Source organism: Leptonychotes weddellii, chromosome 10 (genome assembly GCF_054177405.1).
Source record: "Leptonychotes weddellii isolate Sample4059 chromosome 10, ASM5417740v2, whole genome shotgun sequence".
In the NCBI taxonomy this organism is placed as follows: domain Eukaryota; kingdom Metazoa; phylum Chordata; class Mammalia; order Carnivora; family Phocidae; genus Leptonychotes; species Leptonychotes weddellii.
This window is the reverse complement of record NC_138378.1, coordinates 111,227,469-111,239,218: the sequence shown is the minus strand read 5'-3', so window position 1 is coordinate 111,239,218 and position 11,750 is coordinate 111,227,469. Positions and strand designations below refer to the sequence as shown.

The window sequence follows — 11,750 nt, the reverse complement described above, 5'->3', positions numbered from 1 at the left end:
GGGATGTCTCCACTGACTCTGGGAGTCCTCCTGGAAACCATGGAGGCCTGAGTACTACTGTCAGCTGATCATTAACCCCTTATAGGTTAATGCATGGCTTGGTTAATACATGGTTAATGAAAAGGGGATGGGCCATATCATGGGGCATAAAGACATTTTGATGGGGTAGGGAGGAGGCATTTAAATGGATCAGAGCAGGCACTGTGGCTGTGAAGACTGAGGTCAGAGGAAGAGGCCCTAGATACAGGGGGTGAGAGCATTGCTCTGTGAGTGTGTGTGTGTGTATGTGTGTGTGTATGAATGCATTTACCACTTTGCCTGGCTCAGCCTCAGTAAACTGTCAGGGTGAACTTTTGGGGAACAGACATGCATTTTATGACCCATACAATGCTTTCCTGTGTATTATTCCATTTGCTTCATATGATCACCCTGTAAGGGAGGAACTTTTCTTACAGAAGAAGAAACACCATGTTGAACCATTAAGTGACTTGCTTACAGGCCTCCCCCTGGGTACAGCATGATGGGAACCCCAGTCTGTCTCTTAAGTCTGTGCCCCTTCTCTACCCCGCCACCATATGCGCACAGTGGGGAGGCCTGTTCCCCATCTTTCACAGATGCCACATGCACTGGGAGTGCCTCCCTCCAGTCCACAGGTGCCATCCAGACCTGTGAGAAGGCCCTGGCTCCCTGGTTCTTCTGCACTGCAGATGTGCTCTGCAGCGCCTGGAGATTCTGAACGTCTCTCATTCTCAGGTAAACAATGCTGGACTTTTCAGATAACTTAGTGATTTAAAATGATGAAATAGCTAACAGCTGGAAGAGATTCAGAAGCATCCTTCTCTGGTGTTGATAAAATATAAGCATATTTTTAGAATAATCTTAGATCTTACGCTAAAGATGATGATTGTATATGCAAATTACCTTCTTTAGAGGCTTGCAAACAGCAGTGTAGACAAATGCTTTGGATCCTCTTCCATAAGAGAGGGGACAGGCTTGGGGGAGCCAAAGAACAATGGGATTAGGGACGGAGGGCCCCCAAACACCTGTTCCCCAGCCACCTGCTTCCCCACCTTGCCTTCCATGAGCCAAATGAAAATGCTGGTGTCTGAGGGAAGACTGTGTTGGGCTTCTGCCTCTCCTCTGCCATTCCTGCTTGCTACTATTCTCTCATCTAGCCAAAGCTCTCTGTAAGGTGCAGGTTTCACCCCCTTTTAGAAGCCTACCAGATACTGTAAACATTGCTCCCCTTTCTCTGATTCCTACTGCGGGTTTTCATCAAACAAAAACAATGAGAAAATCCAGACACCATCCGGTACTTGGATGAGGTCAGAAAAAGTGCCTTTCACCTTTTCCATGCATCTCTTTGCTCCTGTCCCCTCCCGTGTGCCAGCTCAGGGCCTGGAACTTAACTCTGTGGTCTTGCTAGGTGCTTGTCTGAGGCCAGTGGTCAGCAGGTGCTGGGTTGGGGGCAGTTGTCCCATTGCGTGATGTGGGGGCGGGAACACCCGGGCGCCTACAGCTTGGAGCAGCTGGCTCTGGGGAATTACTGCAAGTCTGCACAACTTAAAAATCTGCAGTTTGGGGGCGGGAGGGGGAGCGCGGGGGTGGGTCCCCGAGCGTCCCATTTCTCCTCCGGGCGGTTCACTGAGTTCTTGCTCACTGCAGAGGGGCCGACCATGCCTTCCGGACCACACGCCGCCCTCGCTGAGGCCCCGGGTTGTTCCTCAACCTCGGGCTGAAGGCATCTCCCTCTGACCTCCTCTTCCATCCTTCGGGAAGGAGACCCGACTCGTCCCCCTTCCGCTCGGTGCATGTGACTTGGTAGGTAAGTCGAGGAATGCAGCGTGTGAAACAATCTTGCTCTGCACAGTGCACGAGTCTTCGGGCAGCGGGGCTGGCGGTAAACAGCCAGGACCGGGGCTGTTTCCTCCTTCGCACTTTGTTTTAAAACAAGTTGGGGCCTCGGTACTTCCTAAGAGAATCCCGGCAAATTTGCAGAGTGTCGCTTGGGGCCGCGACTTTCGAGAGGCGGTTGCCGGAGCCGCGGGGCCGCGGAGGAGGTGCTCTGTCTCCCGCCGAATTGCGGGCTCCAGCCGGGAGGGCGCGCAAGTGGGAGGCAAGGGGCGCGCTCCTGCTCCCACCGGGACAGGGCACGGGGCTCCGGGGGTGACTCTGCGCTCGGGTCTGGGCGGGGGTCCGCGCCCCGCCAGGCTTCCAGTCTGTCCTTCCGTGCGTCCTCAGGTCGCACGGCCCGAGCCCCGCAACCTGCAACCGCCCTCGGCCGAGCGCCTGGCCCTCGGCCTGGGGAGCGCAGGCGGAGGGCCCGAAGCTAGGCGGCTGGCGAAGCGGGACCAATGGGGCGGCGGCCGAGCAGCCGGCCCCGCCCCGTCCCGCCCCGCCCCTCCCTATTCGCGGCTCCCAGGCTCGGCGCGCCTGCCGGGCGGGACAGACGGACCGACCCAGGCGGGCCACCCGGCTCTCCTCGCCGCCGCCGCCGCGGCGGGCGCGGGGCCGCGCGGCGAGGCCTGATCCATGCAGCGCGGGCGGGCGGCGTCGCCAAGCGGAGCGAGCCTGAGGCGCCGGGACTCCTGCAGGTACCTGCTCGTGTCCCCTCCTCCGCGCGCACTCCGGCGACTTCTCCGTGCGACCCGCAACTTTCGCCACCTTTTGCTGCCCCCGCAGCCCCGTGGCTCGGGTCACGAGTGCACCGCCGCGCAGGTCTAGGCCCGCAGGGGACTTTGCATTCTGCTGGGCGCCTGTCTCGCGGCGCCCCTCATCCTCCGGTTCCCGGAGCCCGCCGTCGCTGGACTCCTAAAGATCCGCCTGTTGCGCGAGCTGCGGGCGGCGACACGGTGGCTGGGCCCCTCGGAAGGCCGCAGGGAGGGTATCTGGGATCCGCTGTCGGGCGTGGGGTGGGTAGCTGCGGGGTGGAGGACGGACTGGAGGCGGGAGAATCGGGGAGCCGGGGAGAGGCGGCACTTCGCGTAGGGCATCCCTGGGGCGTTTCCTTAGCCGGGAAGCCTTTCCTTCTCTTCCTCGAGAGGAGGCGCTTTCCTGGCGAATGTAAGTGCTTCCCGGGCCGCCTGCTCCGCCTTCTTCCCTGTCATTCCTCCCCTCCCCTTTGCCCTACAGCGGTGCCAGGCGCCCCGCGACCGTCGCAGGGCAGAGCGCACCCGGGGCCCTTGTGCTGGCGCAGCGCTGCGCCCACGGACTGCAGGCGCGCTCTGGGTGCGAGCGGCTTGGGGCTTGCAGGGCCGCTGTGGAGTCGCCCGCCGATTCCCCGCGTTTGCCTCGGTGGTGGGGTCGGGAACTTCCCTTTCCCGCGCCCCTCTGGGTGGCAGCCCGACCTCCTGAGGTGAATGGGCTGGTGAGCGAGCCAGACCTTCCGGCAGGGGCCGCGGCAAGCCGGCTGGGCGCCTTTCGCATTGCAGGGCTCGGTCTCCACCCCCCCCAACCTCCTTCCCCGCTCTGTCTCTCCCCGTCTCTTTTGGGAAAGGAGCACCTCTGGCATCCTTGGGGTGTCACCCACATCTCGGCTAGGGAGACTGAGCCGGTAGGCTAACTCGGGCAGCCCGCGGCAGGGGTGGAGGGCGGCAAAGAATCCCCTCCACCCACCTGAATAACCTGGGGGCTCTGGTTTGGTGCCTGATCCTGAGCGGATGGAGCGGGGTTGTGCCTGGTCTTCATAGAGAGCGGACTTGGGGTTCGTCCAGCTCTTGGATTTTTTTTTTTTAACTTTATTTTACCCTTTGAAGAGTGGGGCAGGTGAGGAAAACCGGATCAGAAACCTTCCCCTCCCTTTTCCATGTATTTGTTTGAGTGATTTGCATAACCATTTGCTTAGAACTGTATACATTGCCCCCCTTTTTAGACTACTTGCAAATACCTCCCCAGGTAAACAGGAAGCAAGCATTTTCCTGAGCACCTGCCCCCACACAGGTTAGGCTGAAAGAGGGTGGAGTTGATTTTGTGGTTGAACTTGGTGTAATATTTCGGTTTCACTCCTCAGCTGGGTTGTAAACTCCGTGGGGACATTGATTCAGTCAGTTTGCGTTTACAACCGGCTCCCCCCGGGCTAGGCCCTGGGCTCCGCTCTGGGGATACACAGTACAAAATGAAGTCCTGCTCCCCCTCTAGTCCGGTTCTCCTTTTTCCTTTTTCACCAGATTCCTTCCTTGTGTTCTAATATTAAATTTGTCTTTTCACAACTAGGGATTGTCAATATTGGGGTAGGGAGGAGAAGGTGATGCTGAAGTGCTTAAGAACCCTGAATCCAAAGCAAGTCCTGAATATTCTAAGGAGATTTGTTGGATCTGTTTTAATTCAGTCTTGTGTCTGAGCCATTTTTACCTGGAAAATCAGTGCGAATAAGCCCATTCATCAATGCAACAAAGCCAAGTTTTTGCTGGTCAAATGCATAAAAGCAAATGGCAGGATACAAAGCAGTCTTTGCTTTGTTTAGAAATATTAAAATATTAAAAATCCAATGCTCGGATGCTTGGCTTTGCCAGCAAAGCACCAGCTAAGTATTTTTCCTTCTTCCTTATTATTACTATTATTGTTATTATTATTTTTAAGAAAGATGGGGAAGAGTGGGGACTCCAGACACCTCCTCTGTCTTAAGTGAATTTCACCCTCCACAATAATCCTTCGCTGACTCTGTGTCCCTCTGTTCTACCCAAGAGAGATCTCAATCTGCCCTGGGTCTGGCATTTGGGGTTGGAACGTGTGCAGCTTGGAGAGAGCAGGCACCACAGGGTTTTCCTCCTCCTCCTTTTTTTTTTTTTAATAGAGAACATTTATTGGCTGCATACCATATGCCAGCTACTCTGCTTGGCAGTTTTCCAGGCATTATCTCATTTAATCTTCAGAACCACCCCATGAGGGGGTGAGGCTTTCCTTCTTCATCACAGTGTTTCTGGGGGAACCAGGAGTAGATGGAACCCCTTTAGGTACATTCTGAGTCCCATGGGAGACCAAAAGGGTGGGGCTGGGCTTGGGGGTGCCTAGTTGGAGGCAGAGTGGAAGGTGGGTGTCCTTACTGCCCTGGCTTATCAGGTTTCAGGAAGGTGGATTCTCTGGAGTGCCCCTTGTGTGAAATACCCACGAGGACCTGGGCTCCAGCCCTGATTTCAGTCTCTTTATGGCTCCTTGACTTAAGTCAGTTTGCTTCTCTGAGTCGCAGTCTGTTCAGCTACAAGGATCTACATGTCTCATATTTGTTGTTACCCTATACTAGGCATTGTGCTAAAAGCTCTGGATGTATTGACTCATTTCATCCTGATGATGGCCTTTAGCGGTGGGGTCTATTTTATTTGTTAAATTTTTATTTATTTAATTTTTATTGACGTATGGTTGACATGCAATATTATATTAGTTTTAGAATATACAACATAGTGATTTGACAATTCCATACATTACCCAGTGCTCGCCAGGATAAGTGTAGCAATCATTACCCTATTTTAGATGAGAAGAAAGAGAAAAATGGGTGACTTAGGCAAAATCACCCAAGTAGGACTATGTGAAGCCAGGATTCTCTCCCTGGTGATCCAGCTGCAGAACCACTGTGGGATGCTGCTCTCCTTGGTTATCCCTACAGCCCCAACGCTAACCTACGCTTGGTAGGACTCAGGCCGGTTTTGTTGAGTAGTGAGTGGTAGAGGTGGCTTGCCGTTACCAAGTGGCTTTTTGGCCTCTGTCTCATCCTTAGGAAGAACCTTGAAAATTACACTGGAAAAGCGTTCTTTTTGCTTTTGTCAAAAACGTCTTCTTTCCAATATAATTGGGAAAAAGGAAGACAGACCATAAAGATCATGGGCTAGGTAAACATTATGACTATCTCCAGAGAAAGTACTTGTTATCGATGAGAAATCCAGAAAAGTCGGAGAACACTTTGTACTCTGAGTCAAATACATCAGAAACGCCAGCAAGTAACCAGCCTACAAGAATTTATTATGTGGGTGCCATGTGCCTAGTACCGAGGCGCCAAGGGCAGAAAGACCGTAAGACGTGTGTTCTCAGAGCCTGAACATACAGCGGACCTCAAGACTCAAGATTAACAAGCGCTAGACAGGTCAATACAAGATGCTAAATATTTGCGTCCTGATAAGTCACAAACTGTCACATTTGTATAGCCTGCTCTAGTTGGCAGAAACTTTCACAGGGTTACCTCATTTCAGTTCTAGTAACAGAGTGTGATATGTAATTGGCGGGGTGGGGGTTTGGAAGCCCATATTACAGATGAAGAAAACGAGGCAAAGTGAGCCACTTGGACTTGGCCAGAGCAAGGGGTCTTCTGACTCCAAAGCCATCATCTCTCTGCCTCACAAGGAATGTAGTAGATGTGGAGGGTCCTTGGAGGTGGCAGAGTTTGAATTTCATCCCCAAGTGGCTTTTGGTCACTGCTCTTGGCTAGTCAGGAGGAGCAGGGGTGGAGGAGAAAGTATTTATTGCTGTTGTTTTATTTTTGCATTCATGAGTCTGGTATGTGAAACGTGGAGAGAAATCCCAATTATGATGAATTCGATAACAATGTGGAGAATGTGCAATCAAACACAGAACCTGATTTAGAAGAATTTCCATCCCTGTCTTCGTTGATCACTTTTCTTTCTCTTTTATCATTTCTTTGTGGGCAAGGGGGTCCTGCTCTCTTTGGAATCCTGCAGAGCCTTGCACCACGGTTTGCTTGGAGTAGATACCCTTTAAAATTATCTTTAATTGTACAAGTGTTGAATGATAAGGGCCTAACATCTGCTTTTAGCTGATGTTACAGATAAGCAGTTAATGTTGACAGCAGCTGGTTTCAGTGTGCTTGTTGAGGTCCCCCGTGAATGAAAGCCTCCTGCTCATCATCCTGAGCAGATCAACTGAGCTCAGCTGAGCATCGAGCAGATGCTTATCAGTGTTGACTTAATGATTAACTTATGTGGTCATATATATATCCTCTTTACATATACAAATATATGCAAGCATTCATTCCACAAGGATTGGAGTACTTACCCAGCATTACGTACTGTTAGGTGCTGGGTGTTCTGTGGTAAAGGAAACAGGCGTGGAGGGATGGGCGGTGGATGGGGAGACAGACATTAAACAAAGCAATGCAAACATTTAAGTAGTGCCAGGTGCTCCAAAGCACTGCCTGGGGGAGAGCAACAAGGGTGGGGAGGGCACTAGGTTAGATGGGGGAGCCAGGAAGACCTTTCTGAGAAAGGGACTTTTCATTCTGAGGGATGCACAGGAGGTTATCAAGTGATAAATGGGAGAAAGAGAATCCCAGGATGGGGAAGGAGTGTGAGGATTTGAAGGCAAGGATGCACACTGAGCCTTGGCGAAACTTCTAGAGAGCTGGGTGGGGGGGAGGGGGTTGGGAGAGGGGCTGGAAAGGAGGACAAGGGCAGATCATGCTGCACCCTTTACGTCAGCTTAGGGACCTTAGAATTTATCCCGGGGGCTGCGGGAAGGAGCTCGTGGATTTGTAGGGGGGGCAGTATCAGGAGTCAATTTACATTTCTGCAAGATGGCCCGTGAAGACGGTGAAGAATAATTTGAGAGGCTCAGGCGTGGCAGTTGGGAGCCTTCTTAACTGGAGTGTTAGAGTCTGATCTGGGACCAGATCAGACTGAGTGGAAACCAATGGGAGCTGAGGAAGTAGAGGCCACACTTGTAAAGCTTGGCTCTGAAAGGGATCGGAGAGGGTGTGTGGATATGCCCGTCTATGTGAAAGCCACATGGTGCTGAGGTTAGGGAGCTGAGTCCAGCTCCTCAATGAACCAACATGTCCACATCTCTGTGCTTGGAGTCAAATGGCACTAGAGCTTCTAGATGGTTAAGACATTTGAATCCTAGCTCTGGTTTTGTCTCTAATTTTAGCTGGGCAAATTTGAGTTCATCTCTTGTCCTTCTCTCTTTTTGTTTTTGTTCTTATTTTCCTCATAGCCTGTTGATTGTGTGATTGAAAAAATAGGTAATCTGTCTATGGATGTTTTTCTTCAATAGTATCATTCACATGGGTTAATTTGGATCATTTTTATAAATTGAACTGGGAGAACTATGAGTGGGTATGTGGAACATTTGTGGTGAGATTCTGAGCATTTGCTCTTTGATGATCACCAATAAGCTGCTTTCGAATTGCCTTAAATGGGGAGACAGCAGTGATAAGCCTGGTGGTGAGGAGATGCCGAGCCCTGCTGAGCTATGCGGGGGTGAAGCCTAGTGGAGAGCCCCGGGCACGGCTAAGCCAACTGTCTGTGTCTCCCCAGTGGAATCCTTCCTTACCTGCTGTTCCTCATCCCATGAGAGTCTTCCTCTTTATCCATGAGTATCTTATAAAAAGATGCAAGAGAGGTACCTCGGGTCTGTCATCTGGGGACCCACGTTTAGCAGAATATGACAGCTTAAAGATCAATAATGAACATCACAGAGAGCCTGATAGGACCTTGAAAAAGTGATCCAGGGGCGCCTGAGTGGCTCAGTTGGTTAAGCGTCTGCCTTTGGCTCAGGTCATGATCCCAGGGTCCTGGGATCGAGCCCCTCGTCGGGCTCCCTGCTCAGCAGGGAGTCTGCTTCTCCCTCTCCTCCCCGTTTGTGCTGTGCTCTCTCTTGCTATCTCTGTCCCTATCTCTGTCTTTCTCTCTAAATAAATAAATAAAATCTTAAAAAAAAGAAAAAAAATGATCCATTTTTAGCTATGTGGAATGAGAGCGTAGATAGGACCATAGAACTGAAAGTTACTCCAAAGATCAGTTAAGACATTTGCTGTTTCCTTCGGGAATGCGAATTCTGTCCTGTCAAATAATTATGGTGGTGAGATAAAGGAATGCCAGCAGACTAAAATATGGGGCTTGAATATGCCCACATTTTTTTAACTTTCATTCTTTTATGGACTGGTCTGGCTTTCTTAAGCGCTGACTGACATGCCAAGGTGAATCTAAAAGCATTTCCTAGGATTTACTTAAGGTAAAGAATTTCATCGGCCAGAGGGGTGGGAGAACTTGGCACCTAAAGACTGTGGTTGGTTGGTTTGGATTGAGAGGAGATGCCTGGGTTCTGGCAAAAAGTTAGGTCAGCACTCTTGTCTTTGAGGTCAATAAATCAGACCTTCTGGTCAGGGTTTTTCTCGTGGGTTTTTAAGATCCCGGTTTTCTAAGTGTGGTACCTTCATGAGGCTGCTGACATCAAACCTCCTTCTCCCTCCTCCTCTTGGTGATTAGACATCACCTGGCCATGATTTAGCTCTGAGGCTATTTCAGAGTTGAACCTTCTCCTCCTCCAGGCTAAAAGTGTAAATGAAAAGTGTCATTATATGACGGTGTCCTCCTGTCTGTCTGTCTATCTACCTATCTATCATCTTTTTTTAAAAAAAGATTTACTTATTTATTTTAGAGAGAGAGCATGAGCAGAGGGAGGGACAGAAGGAGAGGGAGAGAGAATCTCAAGCAGACTCCCCGCTGACTGTGGAGCCCGCATGGGGCTTGATCTCAAGACCCTGAGATAATGACCTGAGCTGAAATCAAGAGTCAGACGCTCAACCTACTGAGCCACCCAGGTGCCCCTCTATCTATCATCTTTGCCAAAGAGTAAAAAGGTATCAATATTCCCATCTCTTATCATCTCCTTAAATCACAACTCTACAGGGTAGGCTCTCTGGATATGCAAAAATAGGAATCTCGTTGGACGTTCATAAAATGCCCGAGAACTTTACCTTTTATGTAGTTTCCCCAGACTTCTTTTTTTTCTTTTTATTAACATATAATATATTATTTGTTTCAGGGGTACAGGTCTGTGATTCATCAGTCTCACCATAGCACATACCCTCCCCAATGTCCATCACCCAGCCAGCCCATCCCCCCCACCCCCCTCCACTCCAGCAACCCTCAGTTTGTTTCCTGAGATTAAGAGTCTCTTATGGTTTGTCTCAAGACAAACTCTGGACTTCTTGACCTAATTTGAAAGGAGATGTCACTGTGGTACATCTTTGTGGTGATGCACACTGAGTTTTCTCCCAGCCCCCCCAGACTTAAGATGTGGACGCTGCAGTGCATTTTGCCTTCTCATTTAGTGTCCTTTATATGGGGCTTTGAGGCAAAGAGGACAGGATGTAGTTGTGTAATGTGGCCCTAAACTCTAATGGGTTTGCTTTTGGCTGTTTTCGACCAGTCACTCCTGTCAGCCACATCATTTAAAAGCACACAAGCAAGCCCTGTTTTACAACCTTTCATTCGTAAGTTAGCGTCAGCAGCTCAGAAATAAATCCTACGGAAGCATTATTAGACACGGGGGTTAGGTTTCAGAATGCGCGCGAATGCAGAGGTAAGTCATAAGGAGTGGGAAGCTAGATGGTTCTTCGTGGAACTCCAGGATTGTGCGGTGTCGAAGGGAGGCGGAGTTCTCTCTGCTGGAAGCAGGGCCCCGATCCACATGCCACGCACACAGACACACACCCTCCAGGGGACAGAGGTGGTGTGAGCTGCCTCGCCGATTGCATAGAAGTAGACAAACCACAAAGAAGTACCAGTTGCGTATAGAGTTTCAGTTTGACAAGAGGCAAAGAGTTTGGCAGTTAGATGGTATTGATGGTTGCTTATTAGGAATGCATTCAGCACCACTGAACCGTACCCTTAAAAATGGTTAAGATGGTCAATTTTATGTCACGTGTATTTTATCGCAATAACAAAATTGGAAAAAGAAAAGAGAAATTGAGATTCCTTTGTTTTGGTCTGATTCTTTCCATGCTTAAACATTATTAAGAACCCCCCCCCCAAGGTCCTGTTAATGGGGGTTATATCTATCAATATGTTTTTTCGGATACTATTCGTTTATTATAAAAGAGAGACATAGAAATTATTTACATGAGGGCGCCTGGGTGGCTCAGTTGGTTAGGCGACTGCCTTCGGCTCAGGTCATGATCCTGGAGTCCAGGGATCGAGTCCCGCATCGGGCTCCCTGCTCGGCAGGGAGTCTGCTTCTCCCTCTGACCCTCCCCCCTCTCATGTGCTTGCTCTCTCTCTCAAATAAATAAATAAAATCTTTAAAAAAAAAAAAAAAGGTGCCAAATTGTTTAAAAAAAAAAAAAAGAAATTATTTACATGATGAAAGATTTCACAACTTCAGCTGTGAATGGGCAGCTTCACGTGATACCATTACAATAATAATGTGTTTCAGTCTAGTACTTTCTGAGAATGTCACCATCTCTAAATAAGAAATAATCCTTGTCATCTAGAACTGCTTTGGTGCCTCCATATTCTGGGAGAAGAATTTTATCTCCAACTTCTGTGCTAACCTCTCCACCCTTTCCTTCAGAGCCCTAACCAACAGCTACTATTGTTGCGTGCGATGCTTTTCCTTGAGATTTTGGCTATACTCCTTTCAACTAGAATTCGGTCGAAGAGGGGAAGAAACTTTCTAAACACCTGTCCTGCCATGACTTCAGCTGCTGCAGTGCATACTCTCATCTATCAATATATATATTAGAAATTCAAACAGTTACATTTTAGGGGTACCTGGCTGGTTCCATTGGCAGAGCATGCAACTCTTGATCTCGGGGTTGTAAATTGTAACCTTGACCACGTTGGGTGTAAAGATTACTTAAAAAAAAAAAAGATAAAATCTTAAAATAGCTACATTTTGAAGTATTAATTATTAATTCATTTAAAATGACAATATTCTCATTGCATGTTAACATAAATGGCATATTTTTATGAAAAATATCTCTTTTCAAAACAAAAACAATGCAAAGGTGGCATTGTCTTACA

The 11,750-nt window shown here is 49.3% G+C and overlaps 1 pseudogene; it reads right to left on the bottom strand.

Moving 5' to 3' along the window:
* Positions 1-11,161: 11,161 nt before the first annotated feature.
* Positions 11,162-11,420, bottom strand: LOC102736875 (10 kDa heat shock protein, mitochondrial pseudogene; annotated as a pseudogene).
* Between the last annotated feature and the right edge of the window lie 330 nt (positions 11,421-11,750).